This window comes from Balaenoptera ricei, chromosome 10 (genome assembly GCF_028023285.1).
Source record: "Balaenoptera ricei isolate mBalRic1 chromosome 10, mBalRic1.hap2, whole genome shotgun sequence".
NCBI classification, from domain to species: domain Eukaryota; kingdom Metazoa; phylum Chordata; class Mammalia; order Artiodactyla; family Balaenopteridae; genus Balaenoptera; species Balaenoptera ricei.
The window spans coordinates 12856096-12873180 of NC_082648.1; the positions used below are offsets into that span (position 1 = coordinate 12856096).

The 17085-nt window shown below is 37.1% G+C and overlaps 1 protein-coding gene across 9 annotated transcripts in view; it reads right to left on the bottom strand.

The window, feature by feature from the left end:
* The window catches only part of EPS8 (epidermal growth factor receptor pathway substrate 8), a 198496-nt gene that overhangs the window by 112206 nt on the left and 69205 nt on the right, over window positions 1–17085 (bottom strand). The window contains exon 1 of one of the 9 annotated variants that reach the window (XM_059935371.1): window positions 5790–5813. The exons of 6 other annotated variants lie outside the window; for them this stretch is intronic. The gene's annotated coding sequence lies outside the window, so the exon portion shown is untranslated. Of the gene's footprint in view, window positions 1–5785; window positions 5814–17085 lie in introns of those variants that run through there. 2 more of the 9 variants (XM_059935370.1, XM_059935369.1) reach the window with 2 other exon arrangements.

A 17085-nucleotide genomic window follows, 5' to 3' on the forward strand; every position in this document is an offset into this window, starting at 1 on the left:
ATATTCCATGCAAATGGAAATCAAAAGAAAGCTGGAGTAGCAATTCTCATATCAGACAAAATAGACTTTAAAATAAAGACTATTACAAGAGACAAAGAAGGACACTATATAATGATCAAGGGATCAATCCAAGAAGAAGGTATAACAATTGTAAATATTTATGCACCCAATATAGGAGCACCTCAATACATAAGGCAAATACTAACAGCCATAAAAGGGGAAATCGACAGTAACACAATCATAGTAGGGGATTTTAACACCCCACTTTCACCAATGGACAGATCATCCAAAATGAAAATAAATAAGGAAACACAAGCTTTAAATGATACATTAAACAAGATGGACTTAATGGATATTTATAGGACATTCCACCCAAAAACGACAGAATACACATTTTTCTCAAGTGCTCATGGAACATTCTCCAGGATAGATCATATCTTGGGTCACAAATCAAGCCTTGGTAAATTTAAGAAAATTGAAATTGTATCAAGTATCTTTTCCGACCACAATGCTATAAGACTAGATATCAATTACAGGAAAAGATCTATAAAAAATACAAACACATGGAGGCTACACAATACACTACTTAATAACGAAGTGATCACTGAAGAAATCAAAGGGGAAATCAAAAAATACCTAGAAACAAATGACAATGGAGACACGACGACCCAAAACCTATGGGATGCAACAAAAACAGTTCTAAGAGGGAAGTTTATAGCAATACAAGCCTACATCAAGAAACAGGAAACATCTCGAATAAACAGCCTAACCTTGCACCTAAAGCAATTAGAGAAAGAAGAACAAAAAAACCCCAAAGTTAGCAGAAGGAAAGAAACCATAAAGATCAGATCAGAAATAAATGAAAAAGAAATGAAGGAAACGATAGCAAAGATCAATAAAACTAAAAGCTGCTTCTTTGAGAAGATAAACAAAATTTATAAACCATTAGCCAGACTCATCAACAGAAAAAGGGAGAAGACTCAAATCAATAGAATTAAAAATGAAAAAGGAGAAGTAACAACTGACACTGCAGAAACACAAACGATCATGAGAGATTACTACAAGCAACTCTATGCCAATAAAATGCACAACCTGGAAGAAATGGACAAATACTTAGAAATGTACAACCTGCTGAGACTGAAACAGGAAGAAATAGAAAATATGAACAGACCAATCACAAGCACTGAAACTGAAACTGTGATTAAAAATCTTCCAACAAACAAAAGCCCAGGACCAGATGGCTTCACAGGCGAATTCTATCAAACATTTAGAGAAGAGCTAACACCTATCCTTCTCAAACTCTTCCAAAATATTGCAGAGGGAGGAACACTCCCCAACTCATTCTATGAGGCCACCATCACCCTGATACCAAAACCAGACAAAGATGTCACAAAGAAAGAAAACTACAGGCCAATATCACTGATGAACATAGATGCAAAAATCCTCAACAAAATACTAGCAAACAGAATCCAACAGCACATTAGAAGGATCATACACCATGATCAAGTGGGGTTTATTCCAGGAATGCAAGGATTCTTCAATATATGCAAATCAATCAACGTGATACACCATATTAACAAATTGAAGGAGAAAAACCATATGATCATCTCAATAGATGCAGAGAAAGCTTTCGACAAAATTCAACACCCATTTATGATTAAAGCCCTGCAGAAAGTAGGCATAGAGGGAACTTTGCTCAACATAATAAAGGCCATATATGACAAACCCACAGCCAACATCATCCTCAATTGTGAAAAACTGAAACCATTTCCACTAAGATCAGGAACAAGACAAGGTTGCCCACTCTCACCACTATTATTCAACATAGTTTTGGAAGTTTTAGCCACAGCAATCAGAGAAGAAAAAGAAATAAAAGGAATCCAAATCGGAAAAGAAGAAGTAAAGCTGTCACTGTTTGCAGATGACACAATACTATACATAGAGAATCCTAAAGATGCTACCAGAAAACTACTAGAGCTAACCAATGAATTTGGTAAAGTAGCAGGATACAAAATTAATGCACAGAAATCTCTTGCATTCCTACACACTAATGATGAAAAATCTGAAAGTGAAATTAAGAAAACACTCCCATTTACCATTGAACAAAAAGAATAAAATATCTAGGAATAAACCTACCTAAGGAGACAAAAGACCTGTATGCAGAAAATTATAAGACACTGATGAAAGAAATTAAAGATGATACAAATAGATGGAGAGATATACCATGTTCCTGGATTGGAAGAATCAACATTGTGAAAACGATTCTACTACCCAAAGCGATCTACATTTTCAGTGCAATCCCTATTAAGCTACCACTGGCATTTATCACAGAACTAGAAGAAAAAATTTCACAATTTGTATGGAAACACAAAAGACCCCGAATAGCCAAAGCAATCTTGAGAAAGCAAAATGGAGCTGGAGGAATCAGGCTCCCTGACTTCAGACTCTACTACAAAGCTACAGTAATCAAGACAGTATGGTACTGGCACAAAAACAGAAATATAGATCAATGGAACAGGATAGAAAGCCCAGAGATAAACCCACGCACATATGGTCACCTTATCTTTGATAAAGGAGGCAAGCATATACAGTGGAGAAAAGACAGCCTCTCCAATAAGTGGTGCTGGGAAAACTGGATAGGTACATGTAAAAGTATAAAATTAGGGCTTCCTTGGTGGCGCAGTGGTTGAGAATCTGCCTGCTAATGCAGGGGACACGGGTTCGAGCCCTGGTCTTGGAAGATCCCACATGCTGCGGAGCAACTAGGCCCGTGAGCCACAACTACTGAGCCTGCCTGTCTGGAGCCTGTGCTTCGCAACGAGAGAGGCCACGATGGTGAGAGGCCCGCGCACCGCGATGAAGAGTGGTCCCCGCTTGCCACAACTAGAGAAAGCCCTAGCACAGAAACGAAGACCCAACACAGCCAAAAATAAAATTAATTAATTAATTAGTTTAAAACAAAAAAGATTAAAAAAAAAAGTATAAAATTAGGACACTCCCTAACACCATACACAAAAATAAACTCAAAATGGATTAAAGACCTAAATGTAAGGCCAGACACTATCATACTCTTAGAGGAAAACATAGGCAGAACACTCTATGACATAAATCACAGCAAGATCCTTTTTGACCCACCTCCTAGAGAAATGGAAATAAAAACAAAAATAAACAAATGGAACCTAATGAAACTTTTGCACAGCAAAGGAAACCATAAACAAGACAAAAAGACAACCCTCAGAATGGGAGAAAATATTTGCAAATGAAGCAACTGACAAAGGATTAATCTCCAAAATTTACAAGCAGCTCATGCAGCTCAATAACAAAAAAACAAACAACCCAATCCAAAAATGGGCAGAAGACCTAAATAGACATTTCTCCAAAGAAGATATACAGATTGCCAACAGACACATGAAAGAATGCTCAATGTCACTGATCATTAGAGAAATGCAAATCAAAACTACAATGAGATATCATCTCACACCGGTCAGAATGGCCATCATCAAAAAAATCTAGAAACAATAAATGCTGGAGAGGGTGTGCAAAAAAGGGAACACTCTTGCACTGTTGGTGGGAATGTAAATTGATACAGCCACTATGGAGAACAGTATGGAGGTTCCTTAAAAAACTAAAAATAGAACTACCATACGACCCAGCAATCCCACTACTGGGCATATACCCTGAGAAAACCATAATTCAAAAAGAGTCATGTACCAAAATGTTCACTGCAGCTTTATTTACAATAGCCAGGACATGGAAGCAACCTGAGTGTCCATCATCGGACGAATGGATAAAGAAGATGTGGCACATATATACAGTGGAATATTACTCAGCCATAAAAAGAAACGAAATTGAGTTATTTGTAGTGAGGTGGATGGAGTTAGAGTCTGTCATACAGAATGAAGTAAGTCAGAAAGAGAAAAACAAATACAGTATGCTAACACATATATACGGAATCTAAGGGGAAAAAAAAAAAAGGTCATGAAGAACCTAGTGGTAAGACAGGAATAAAGACACAGACCTACTAGAGAATGGACTTGAGGATATGGGGAGGGGGAAGGGTAAGCTGTGGCAAAGTGAGAGAGTGGCATGGACATATATACACTACCAAATGTAAAATAGATAGCTAGTGGGAAGCAGCCGCATAGCACAGGGAGATCAGCTCGGTGCTTTGTGACCACGTAGAGGGGTGGGAGAGGGAGGGTGGTAGGGAGAGAGATGCAAGAGGGAAGAGATATGGGAACATATGTATATGTATAACTGATTCACTTTGTTATAAAGCAGAAACTAACACACCATTATAAAGCACTTATACTGCAATAAAGGTGTTAAAAAAAAAAAAACCTCTAGATACAGTAGGTACATGTATATCCTTCTTAAGGTGAGAATAGGTGTGTCAAAAGACAATATATTTTACATACCATTCCCAGAGTATGATTCCCAGAGTATGTATGAAATTTGTACTAAAAGTGATTCTGACATTTGCCTTGGAATTTTGGCCTGTAAAGCTGACAAAAGCTTTGTAGCAAGGGTAAAAATATATCAATCCATAAACATCTCAAGGAACCTCATTTTTTTTAGCTGACAAAAAGCTGCAAACAATGCTTGTATAAGTAGTTCAAACTTGTGTGAATTGATAATACTCCTTATGGTGTAGAGAGTCTCAATAAATAATAGACACATTACAGGAAAATGAACATAGCCAAGAATCCATTTCCAAAAGGATCAATACAGCCATAACCATGGTACCCAAACTCAAGAAGGCATTACATTTACCAGCACCAAAACAGTGATGTAATCAGTTATTTACTTTTGTTATGTACTACATTGTGATACACTATTATTAGCTCTCCTTTGTTTTTCTGTGGTATAAATCTTAATTTATACTTGCACTTAATTATTAGTAAGAGAACAAAAAGGCTCCTCCTGAATATTAAATGTAACAAATAAATCGATAAGAACTACAAAAATAGTAGATCTCTACATATTGAGAATTATATATATTTGCCATTAAGCTCAAATTTTTTATTTAAAACACCCTACATATAAAATTATGGTGTGTTATGAAAGTTTTATAAAAAATTATGGATTTTTGGAAAGAGTTGTCTTTTGAAAAATTCCATTAGTTGACTATTAAAACATTTACAAGATCCATTAATATACATGGATTTAAAAAAAAAAACAAACTTTAAATACACATATTCACTACTTTTTTTGGTCCCAAGCAAAATGTTTACACAGAAATTTGGCAGTGTTAAGTCTGTGGACTCAAAGCCAATAACAACCTAAGAAAACTGAACTTGGTAATAAGCACATTTTCATAGTACAACTAACGATGTATAACAATCCAAAGCAGTTAATATTTATAGGATAATCAGAGTATTTTGCATACCAGATTAATTTTAAAGCAATTTTAAGAAAACATGATATATCTGTGCTTTCCCAACTGTTAACAGTCAACAGATTTCTTCTTAGCTATAATTGGGGTGGGGGGTGGGGAATTAGTCCCTTAAACATCATGACCTAAGGGGAGGAAATCCTGTATATCCCCATCTCTGTAAGCAAGAAGCCAGGAGGCAGGAGGCAGCACCCTGTGGCACCTGGAGTACCAATTTCACCAAGTTCAGAATCCACTTGGAATTCCAAATGGGAATTTACAATATTGTCAAAGGGCTTACTGGGACTAAAAGCATTACCACATGTTTCAAGGTCTACAAATATCCTCCATGATAATTACGCCTTTGAGAGCCCTCCTTAGCAAAGAAAACATTCACAAACTCAAACTTACCTACCCTCACAATCCAGGCAGAGCTCCCCTGAGCGATCCTCCAGGCAATACTGAGAGGACATTCCTCTCTGTTCACTCTTGGTGCCAAGTGACCTTTGGCACATGAACATAAGAAAGGGTGGGGCTCGGAGCTTCAGTTTCGACATTGTGCTACACTGAACAAAGTTTCTCTGGTTTCTCCAGGGCGTTAACTAAGACTTCCTCTTCTTGTTAAGTAAGAAAACACAGCCACTACTACATTTCCAGCTCTTCCCTAAAGTGGTAAAGCTTTAAATGGCACAAATACCGATGGGGAAATTACTAGGTGCTCTAAATTTAAACTAACGCCATACAGGTGGGCTATTATTACTCCCATTTTAAAGAGGTGATATCTGAGGAATAGAGGTTAATAAGTAACTTGTGGGAATTCCAGGTGCCACAATACGGTCAACTGAGCTAATGAAGAAGACTTTCCACCATAAATAAACAACACAGAAAAGATGAGAAAGAGTAACACATTTTAAAAATTAAATACACAGTTCCACTTGCAGTAAAGAAAACCCCCCTGGTGCCAAACCAAAGCTAGGACTGATGGCCAAAGTGGTAGTAAGCACCAAAGCAAATATTGCCAGCTGTAGCCACCAGGAAGAATCACTGGAGTCTCTTATAGCGCCTAGGTCTAATTGAAATTGGTAAGATGCCCACCTCAAGGAATGGGATCAGAAGAAAGTTCTCTCTCAGGAGAGCAGAGTTAGGCGAAGTTTCTGGCCCGGCTTTTCTTCAACACAGGATACAACCTATCCAACCATTTGTAGCAACTCTGACGCCCCTATAGGGACAGAATAAGAGATCTTGGGCACACAAGTTGGGCATAAAGTTGGCTCTGAGGTGCTTCCGTAAAACTGGAGCCATTGTCAAAGGGCTGCGATCACAGTTAAAAAATGGTGAGGGGGACAGGACAAATCCACCCATTGTCTTAGTAAGACTTCAGTGGAGCTTGTCTCTGAGAATCTGGGTGAGAGGGCAGGGGAAACGCTTACAACCAGAAATTAAAACCCTAAGCCTGTGTCACAACAGTTCTGAAGTCTGAATCTTATTTGTATGAGAATCTCCAAGCTTAAGAAATTAAGAAAAAAATGGGTCCTGGGCTTGTGATATCCCTGGAGTATGTGAAATAAACAAACATAAAAATACTTTAAAGTAACACTCCATAAACAAGGCCACGATGGATTTCCACAAGCTAGAAAAACTAAACCAAAACGAAAGCACAAAAGAATCCTCACTGAAAATGACCTTATAATTTAGAAATTACAAAATACGTGAGAAAATGATCTACTGTGATTGAGCATTAGCAAATACATCAAACAGAAAATTTCAAACTCAACTAATGTTTTAATATGCAGATGCCAAAAGAGCATAATTATTAAGAGATGGAAGAAGAAAAAAGCCTATAAATAGGGAACTGAAAAAACAAGCAGGTTTACAACAAACAGAATTTATATGCATATAGATAGGCACATTGCTCTGCATAGAGAACCCAAGAGTTTTCATCAGAATTCTGTAACTTAAAAAGTTTTTTTTATTTTTATTGCATCACAATAAATAGATAGGATTTTTAAACTTGTTTAGAAAAGCACTAATCAATGCCAGAACTCAATGATCTGACAGAACCTACTCACACCAACTTTTCTTCTCTGTCATTTTTCAACCTCCTGGCCACTCTGCCCTACAACTCCTCATTCCTGGAAATTCCAACCCATCCCCCAAGCCATTGGGAAACCTCCAGCACCCTTGCAAAAAAGATGGAGTGGAAACTGTGATGTACTACCCAGATCCCCTTTCACAACTGAAGGATTTCTTCCCCAGATGCTGTAGTACTGCCAGCATACAGGCCTCAGCTATCAGCTCTCTTCAGAATGGCCTTGACTGAAGTCTCCCCTTGCAAGTTCATGCTCCCCTCCCAGGGCAGCCCACATCCAAAGACTGGCTGACACGGGGAATATAAAGGCTTGCGCCCCTCTCTATCTGGAGACGATGGTGACGCACCATCACAGTTTTAGAGCCTCTAGGGGGTCAGATCTCACCAAGACGACAGGGCAGCCTAACTTCCCCTCTGCCCAGTGCTGGCTTCTTCCTTCCACTCCACAGCAGTTGATCTCAACAGCACTTTCTAAGAAACTTCCAGGGCACTAATTTCCACCTCAGAGTCTGCATCCTGGGGAACTCAGACTACAACAGAAGAGCATCAGAAAAAAAAAAAAAAAAAGAGCAGGATATGGGGCAGTGCTATCAAGGAAGTGAGAAGAATAAGAAAGCCTTGAAACCAGCCAGGAGAACAGCAGAAAGTACTAATGTAATCTCTTTCTTTGATAGTAGAAGGGAAACCCTTTTTCAAAATGAACAATATAATCACAAAAATTCCAGCCCAACATATCAGTGTATCTCTGAACTTGACAGTCCAAAAGGCTCTTACGGGGTATTCCAATTCTAGCCCTCATTTTGAAGATAAAGCTCTTAGGCCGTGGATCTGCTAAATGCCAAAACCGTTGCTGCTTAGAAACAGGCCCATTTATTCTTTTAAGACACTTACCTTTCCAATAGCAAGTTAACAGGTACATTTAATACCCTGCTAAAACAAAGTTACCAGCAGTGATGTATATGTGTGTGTGTGTGTGTGTACAATTTCTAGCTTTCTTTAATAGTCATGGGAAAATGTGCAGCAACCAAACCTATAACGTTCCAAATATATATTTTTCATGTCTACTTCTGGTGAGCTGCCCTATCTTAGAAAGGGGAGAGAGTCAACAAAAACCCTTGAGCCTTGCTTAGATTTGTCCCATGTCCCAGTAATATAATTCTGATATGTCTTTTAGTTCTGAATCACTGGTAAAGATGTTAACGATAGTTTTATAAAAGGCTAATCTGGTACAGGCTGGTATATGACTAATCATTATCCAGAATACTAATAAAAAAACTGCATGGACGAAAACAATATTCACATGCACACTCAGAACGCCAATGACATGGGACAAATCTAAGCAAGGCTCGTGGGTATTTGTTGCTTCCCTTACCCTTCTAATATAGGGCAGCATACCAGAAGCAGTCATGAGAAATATTATATGTTTGGAATGTGACAGATTTGATTGCTGTACGTTTTTCCATGACTACTGAGGGAAGCTGGAAATTGCGTGCGTGCATGCGCACACACACACACACACACACATACATCTCTACTGGTAACCTTGCCCTACATTCCACACTTTGTAACCACGAATATAGAGACAGACAAGATAAGTTATAGCAAAACCTATCAAACTAAGCCCACTGGATCCAAAAAGACATGAAGTCATTGACATAAATTGTTAGGACAGCCAAGCAGAATGGGCCAACACTGCCACAATCCACTCATCTTGGAAACCTAAGCAGAACTGCACTCTCAGTTCCTCAATTTGTCTTTCCTTCCTTCCTCTCCTAAGAATCACAATCTGCTGGGTCTAAGCCAACCCTTCTTCTCCTTCTAACTTTAAAACCTTTTTTTAATGGGAGTAAGAAACTAAAGTGCTACAAATATGAGAGAATCCAAAAGAGGTTTCTAAACTCTAAATTGTATATGTCAAATCTCAATTACATACAAGCTAAGGGAGCTGAATTCATATGGGTAGAATGACCAACCAAATGCTTTAACAACTTATCTGGAAAAGGAATGACAGTGCAATATAATTCATACTGGGGGAGAATCATGTCAAATTATTAACATTTTCTAGGCATACAAAATGGCAAACATGCATGGCATGTGAACGAGAGGAAGAAGCAATTTGTTCATATAAAAAAAAAATCAAATGAGTCACTAGGGGTTTAGAGCTATTGTTTGGACATAGAATCTGGGTTAAAGGTAGAAAACATAAAAAGAGAAGAAACATAAATGGGCACTTCTTGGGGTGAATAAATACAAACAATAGGACCAACAATACTCATTCTTCGCATAAGTTATTTAGAAGAGTGAGATCATAATTCAATTTTAAGTCTACAGATGGCTTAAGTCTCTTATTATAAGTTAGGAAAATACTGATTTAAGAAAAATGAACTCATTATTACCGCAAACTAATGTAATTGTATATAAGTGAATAAAATGATAGTTTTGCCTTAAATTGGCAAAGCTTAGTTATATACTTGGGAAACACCACACAAACTTATTTGATTATGGATTTTAAATGTCATTTTCAACCTAGAAATCACTGTAGAGTTCCAATAAGTCACACTTTTATTTGGCAATTTCAATCAAAAATCCAACAAAATTTTGAAAAAAAAAATGGTGAAAACAAAAGAAAAAAGTGATTTCTCGTTCGTATTCATGTCCTATAACCAAAGAGAAGTTGGAAAGTGTAAAGACCTCAGCATCGGGAAACCGAACGCTTGTGTTTATGCCCCAGGTCTGCCACTGAATAGCTCTGTACCTGGGCAGGTAACTTAACCTCCCTCTGGCTCCATTTCCTCACCTGTAAAAGGAGATCAATGAGACCAATTTGTAAACTCTCATTCACATCTATTCTAGAACACTTACCTAATTCAAATTTAAAAATAGAAAATCTACTTAATTAGGTTTGGGCTAAAACATAGCAATTGGCAGTTTTACTCTTTTCAACATAAAACGGTAAGTTTTCAGAAAAAAATAAAATTACCAAATAGTCAGAAAACCTAATGATAAATGAGGAAAAATATTAGTTTCACGAGGACATCTATAAATTCACCTCAGAAATTACAAAGAAACACTTTACAGAACCTCCAATTTCTGCTGAAAAATTCCCATTTAAACACAGACTCCGCCGAAACACAATAGGTACAAAGAATTTCTGAGAGGCAGGGAAAATGGAAGCTTTTGGCATGCAGTACCAATATTTCCCATCATTATTAAGATTTCACTTAGAGCTTCCTCATTTCACCTGGCTCCGGATGGTGCTGGCATTCCACATAACTGGCTGCGTGAACGCATATCAAAAGAACTGATAGGATGTTCCTTGTAAAACAGCATTTTTTTAAACTTATAACATCATCCCCCAAACCTATGCTTTCCACAAAAAGTTAAAGTCTAAAAAAAATGATAGGACTACTTTAGCCTATTAAAATCATGGGTGCCTTGGGATTCTTAAGTGCCATTTGGAAAGAAAAAGACATTTACTAATAAGAGTACCAATCCTTCCCAGAGTACTTTTACCTTAAATCTGTAACAGCCAGGAAATTATCACATTAGCTAGATAACATAACTTAACCTCTCCTAACTATAATCATGTGCTATAGAACCGGGAAGAAAGGGAGGGAGGATGAAAGGGAGGGAGGCAAACCAGCAAATACTGAAAATAACTGTGAATGCTGATAAGGTACTGTCTTACCAAAAAATCAGGAGAAATGCCCAAGTTTCATTTCAAAGCATGTACCCTCTGAAATACTGCAAAGAATCATCCTATATATACTTTAACAAGCTAATACTGAGCAACTAGCCTTGAAAAATTAAATCAGGCAGCATGACAATAAACAGAATGAAATGCCTGTTTTCAGAGCAGCAGTTTAGAGAAAGCTGTGTAAATAGCCGTTAAAATGATACAGCCTATGTCATCCTTCGAAAATAAAACCTGCGATTAAATTTGCACATCAAATGATCCTTGAAGCCTGTATGTTACCAATAAATAGGGGTGGAAGAGGGGGCTTAAATCAGACAAGCCTTGCCAGTGGCACAGAGAGCTGCAGTCTATAAAGAAAAACCCCTGCAGCAAACACCGAAGCCGAATGCAGGAGGCTATATCAGTTTTAAAAGTGATTTAACTTCTTTGAAGATCATTGGACTAGAGTTTGCCCAGTCAGCAGAATTTAGTTATGGCCTTCGGCGGAAAAGTGCTAATACAATGAAGGGTTACCCTGGTTGGGAAAAATATTAAGAGTCACTTTTATTTTCAGTCGATAAAATGCTGATTCTCCAAACCAATTCTTAATCTTTCTTTAGTTTGCAGTTTCAAGACCTTTTAATGATGGCTCTAACACTAGTCTCTAATTCCGCCGTATTCCTGACATGGGGCTATGGAAAATAGACTAAATAAACCTATGTCAAGAGTAGCATGTTGGGGGACGGGTAAATAAATTAGAAGTTTGGTATCAGCAGACAAAACTACTATATAGAAAATGGATAAACAACAAGGTCCTACTGTATAGCACAGGGAACTATATTCAATATCTTGTGATAAACTGTAATGGAAAAGAATCTGAAAAAGAATACATATATATGTGTGTGTGTGTATATATATAACTGAATCACTTTGCTGTAACTAACTAACACAACGTTGTAAATTAACTATACTTCAATACAAATTTTAAAAAGAGTAGCATGTTGTGGTCAAAAGAGCCATGGATTTGAAACCTACAACCTTAATTTTTTCCCCTGGCTCTACAATTTAGTATTACATGACCTTAAACAAATCATTAGTATAGGCAATAGAATGTAAAGAACTTGACTTTACGTGCAAAACAGGTAAGCCCTGTTACTCACAGCTGTATGACTTTGGCCAAATTACTTCACTAAGTCTTTTTGCTTGTCTATGAAGTGAAAATAACAGAATCTTCTTCATAGAGGCTGAATGAAATAATGCATGTAAAGAGCACAGCACAGTGCCTGATTAACTGTCAGGAATAAATGATAGCTTAAAAAAGTCACTACTTCTCTGAGTTTTCTTTACCTTTTTAAGTAATCTGCCTCAGAAATCAAGATGTTATATCTTAGAATAATTTCCTGTGCTTCACAGTATCTTTATCACGTCATTAATTATTTAAGAAAGCTGAGTCTCCTCAATATTAAAAGACCTAAATTTTGTTCACGCTATGTAACCTTCTGTATTTGCCTTTAAAATCTTCTTTTCACTTTGGTTAAATAGGTATTTCATAATGAGCTGTGATCCTATTTGACATTTTTCACAAAAATCCCAAAGTCTTTTAGACCTCAAACTAATTTTGAAGTTTCCCAGAGGGTTCCTGGAAAATCTCAAAGGATTTGTCTCTTATCTTATAAAAGAGAGATGTTAAAATAATTAGGTTTATTTGGAATTTAAATGACATGGGAAGGACTGTAAAATAAGACGTGATGATAAACCCTCATAGGTTCTATGCGTATGGATATATCCTATTAGTATAAGTATTCCAGAAATTGTGTGAAGTTCATAGAAATGTGTCAATAATTTGCCCGAGTATTATCTTAAATTGCTGTATGCCACAGAAATAACTAAATTTCCTTATCAAATGAACTCTCATAAGAACTTTAACCATGACTGTTTTTAAGTCTTTTGTCATTCACAGACAGTTATTGTTTTACTCTGATTCTTCCCTGAAAGTTTTTACAATCAGCTACTGTGAGAACACTCCATAATGGCATAACTTGAATACTTTGAGACCATGCCACTGGACTGTGTAAGAATTTCCAGAACTAATGAAGAAGCTGATGGATTCATAGAACTGCTAACCAAAGATGAAGCAGAACATGGGACTGAATGAACTGATGTGGATGATTATAATTTTTACGACTTTTGTCTGAAGCATTGCTGGTTCTTTAATGTTACATCTTCCAGATGTAAAGAAATCTTTTTCTCTTTACTCTTAAGCTACCTATAATTCACAGGTAATTCATCTGGTAAATTACACCTTTGTTAACAGAATTGAAGCAATTATCTCTTCTCCCTACCTGATCCCTCCAGAATCAGAAAACTCTCCATGAGTGTTCTTATTTTCAAGGCAATATAGTTATTTGCATAAGTTCAATAAACATCTGTTCTCCTTGTAACGGGACACAATCGTAAACATTGGCTATATTAGCAAGGCTTGGACTGGAATGTCATGTCTGAGAATGATGTGCACAGAATCAGATATGACCAGACAGCCTTAAGGAACTAAGGTTTAATTTAAGGAGCCAATATATGTATAAAGCTCCCCTTCAAAAACCAGCCTGGCACCTTGCTTATAAGGTTCCTGCATAACAGGTGAGTAAGGAAGGTCACTTCCTGGAAGACCCAGGAACCTCGGGATATTTTGGGGACCTCGAGAAGAGTGTAATTCACTCAAGTCTATAAGTATTACAGGCAAAAGCTGAGGGTGAGTCATTGGCTTGGTTTCCTAATCCTGAAAAGATTTTAAGAGTCCAATCTGAGATTCCTTATTAGAAGTGGTTCCAGCAAAGCAGACTTAAAAAGAGCATATATAGTCAATCACTATTCTTGCTGGACTGATATAAATAATCAGGCCAAGTTTAATGAGAATAGACTTATTCTGCAAACAAATTAGTCTTACTTAGAATATCTTTGATAGAAATGGGAGTGTCAATAGAAACAAAAATTATGTTTCAATGGAAAACTACAGCACACCCCTGTGGTTATTAAATTCTTGCCTTGTTCATTGTCTTTGAGGTTTTGTTATCTCCCTGTAAACTGGACTGGATCCTGAATTCTTCTAGGATCCTCCAGTACCTAGCTACAACTCTCCAAACTGATACGTCCAGTTTTTCTCCCACCCTTCTGACTTGGAATCACTAAAAATTAAAACTGTCTCTTTCCCAAAGTCCGGCAAGCTGCAGCTGGACAACTTGATGTGAACTTCAGAGAAATCACCACAGTGACACATGTATGGACAACCTTCCTGCCTGTTGCCATGTGGGCCCCTCAGAAAGTTCACCAGAACACCTGATGACATCACCAGGGACAAACTATGAACCAGGAAAAATCTGCCAGATTGCTACTGCTTGCTCTCACTCCATCTGAAGATTCTGAGTCCAACGTCTAGAAATAATCTCGATGACTGATTGCCCTCTGGACTCAAAAACTAAGTTCATGGTTTGTTCTAACCATTAACCTGTTTTTTCTTTTGTCTCCATGGAAATGTTCAGGACTCAGAGACTGTTTTAATGGGTTCTCGGACAATCTACAACTAACTCAGTTTCTAGACTGTGAAAGTTCTTGGGGAAGTTTCAGAATGAATGACAGGGTTCAGGACACACTACCCCCAAAATATAGCACCTTGGCATACTGAATATTTTAAGGTGAAGGAGTTTGAGGAAACAGCAGAAGCAGGAAGGTCACCTGACCTTCACCAAGATTTTCTCCCCTGAAACAGGTCCTAAAACCCTCATGTGAGAGGTGCCCTTCCTATACCCAGAGAAAAGGAGCCTCCTTATCTCTGAAGACGCAGGGACACAGAACAATCCAAACACACAGGACTTGTTAAATTCCCCCCACCTCCCTACACTCATATCATACCTTTTAATCTATCATATTCCTGCACAGCTGCCCACTCTTCATCAAAACCAGCATAAAAACACTCAGATCTAACTATTTCTTCATTTCCTTATGAAGGCTCCGTGTCACATACAACTTTCACTAAATAAATGTGTGTGCTTTTCTCGTGTTAATTTGTCTTTGTCAGTTTAATTTGCAGGTCCAGCCAGGGACCCTGAGAGGGTTAAGGAAAACATTTTCCTCCCCTATGCTCCACAGCCATTATACTTACACTCTTACCAATAGTTTATAAGGTTCTTTTTCTATTCTCCCACACTCTCACCAAAGCACTACCGCATCACTTGTTTTAAAAATCTATTCCAATTTGACAGAAGAAAATTTTTTCCACACATCTTTTAGTTTAGCAGTGATATTCATCTCTCTTTAAAACCATTTCTGTATAACTTCTTTAAACTTTTCTTGCTGATTTTTCACCTTTTTTTTCTTTTAGACCAACAGGATTCATTCTGTCAGTTGTCAGCATGGATCTTTAAAAATTGTGTATATAAGGCATAAACATGCATAAGATTTTTCCTCTAGACCAAAATAAACATACAACTTAAATATATGTTTTCAATGTCAAACTGTAACTTAGAAAACATAACGTAGACCCTATTCTATATCTATACCTTTAAAAAAAAAAAAAAAGGCAGATTAGGTCTTTCTGTACTCTCAATAATAATATCAGACATGATCCCTAAACTAAAAACCACATTTGTTTATCTTTTTATAAATCTGATGCATGTGGTAATCCTTTCTCTATACCTGCCTAGATTATTCTAATTATATTTAATCTAAAACCAGAAGTGGTTTTTGACCAACTCCCAAGTTAAGGTCATTTTGTACTTCAGAAGATAAAGCTTACACATTAACCTAATGCTACCTCTTCCATCCCAAAGAGGACACAGCTTAATTTTTACTGCAAAAACAGAATTAAGTTTCAAGATAACCAATACATTGACTATGCTGGTCCTAAAGCATCACTTCATTTATGTGAGGATGCCTGTTGTCACTCTTTCTTTATTTCTTAATGACTTTGAGTATTGTAGTATTCATTGACATAACAGAAAACTTTTATGGCTTCTTAATATAAAATCAAAATATCACCTCTGAGTCAGTCAGTCAGTCAATCCCTAAGGCTTATGAACTTCCAGAGCTTGATGTCAAAATCCAATCCTCACCTCAGACTCCCAGGATAAACTGTGCATTTTACATATATGGTATGTTTCAAATGCCACCCAAAAATCTCCCTTAAATGACTTCAACATTCTAGAGAAGACTAAGATTCAGGAAGAATAAGGTAGCTTTTCTGGATATGAATTAATTTTATCAAATGCTTTCTATATCTTTAGATATAGAAATTAATTCAAATCAGCTATAATTCTATTTTAAAATTTGGCTTCTATGGTATAATAGGTACATATTACACAGTCGCTTACATGGATTTTAAGATTTTTACATGGATCTTTTAGAAAGACACATGCATATGCATAACTCCCACACCAATTCTCTTGGCATTGCTCCATTTTGTAAGGGAGCCTGTTTACAGACATCTCAGGATCTGCAAGTAATGGATACTGCTTTAAGTAATGGATATTGCTTCAAGGTTCCCCCCCCAAATTAAGATAGTACAAAATGCATGAAAATAATGAGCCTTCAGTTCACTTTATGTCATTTTGATTCATTTAACAATGAAACAAAATTCAATATCTACAAAAGATCACTCATTCCCAGGTATCCTGTTAGGGAATTTTTTTTTTTTAAATCCACTTTGTTTACTTCAAGGCAAACACTATTCTGCACGCCATGAGGATACCACTAGCCCACGGACATATGCCAATAAATCAGGATAAGCCAGAAATATCTGATACTTACCTGCTAGCTCTCTAAGCCAATTTCTGCTATTTGTGAAGACTGTCAGTAATTACAGCAGCAACACACTTTATCTCACACCACTAACTTTGCATTGCCTGAAATCACTCTCAGAGTGTGTGTATGCACACACATATATAGTCTACAGAG